Raw genomic sequence first — 1,206 nt, 5'->3', positions numbered from 1 at the left:
CAAGTCTCAAATGTTTCAGGTGAGAAAAATGCAGGGACGGTGACTTGATGAAGGTTGCATTAACAACGCTCACATGCTGTTCTCTGGACTTGGAATGTGAAAGCACCCTGGGCTTGCTGACACCTACTCACTTTTCAAACATCAATTCTTGGGAAGCTTTTCCCTTCCTTAATGTCCCCCAGATAGCTGATGTCCCCTTGTTACAGGTTTTAGATCATTATGTACATCTCCTTCCTAGCACATACATGTATTAAAATTTGTTTCCTGTCTCCGTGAGGAGACGGACTACATCTGTCGTTTTCACTGCTGGCACACACTAGTTGCTCAACAAAAATGTGCGAAGTGAAACTCGAACAGGCGAACAGGCGGTCAGGCTCACAGTCCACGCCTCTTCCTACTGTGGTCCCGCTGCGTTTGGACAAATAGTTCCAAATTATAAACTTTAAAACCTGAGAAGTCTCAATAGAAAAAGCTGGGAAAAAGCTGGGAAGTCTTTCCATTTCCACGATTAATGGAGCACCTTAGCAGAAACGGCTCACCGCGAGGTGTGACAACCGCAGGAGGGCGTCAATCAAGAAAATGCCCCCTTGCCCCGGAGGCGAGTGGAGCCGCACAGAGCCGCGGCCATACGGGCCAGCGGTACGGACTGCTTCAATAGAAAACACGTGCAAAACCAGAGTCAGACTGCGCGCAGCTGCGACCCTCAAGAGTCGGCAGAAAAGACACGGAGCAGCCCCCACTGGATTGAAGACTGCACAGCCTCCGCCCGGCGCTGTAGAACCCGGGTCTCCACTTGATTGCTGCTCGGTGCGGCTTCTGCCAGCATCCTCGCGGAAGTGGCTTGAGTCCGAGGCCTCCAAATGAAACCGGGTGGAGCGGCCAACAGGCCGCAGCACCTGAAAGCCAGCCATCCGAACCCCGCCGGGACGCAGCTAAGGGCCGCGGAGCAGCCCTAGGAACCCAAGGCGCTGTCCCGCTCTGAGCTCGGGAGACGGCCAGGGTGACAGCCAGCGCCACTGTTAATCCAGGGAGCGCACCCACTGGGAAGGCGTCTTAGGCCAGCGGCCTCTGCTCCCGCCGAGTCCTGCTGCCCCCCGCCTGGAAACGGCTGCTGCCACCCCGGGCCCGGGGCCGGACGGCGCCCCCGAATTTCGGCAGAGGTGCCTCGGGACCGCGGACAGGGCCGCTGGAGCCCGCACTCCAGGC

Source organism: Colobus angolensis, unplaced genomic scaffold, assembly GCF_000951035.1.
Source record: "Colobus angolensis palliatus isolate OR3802 unplaced genomic scaffold, Cang.pa_1.0 Scaffold270, whole genome shotgun sequence".
NCBI classification, from domain to species: domain Eukaryota; kingdom Metazoa; phylum Chordata; class Mammalia; order Primates; family Cercopithecidae; genus Colobus; species Colobus angolensis.
Note: the sequence above shows the minus strand (reverse complement) of the source record.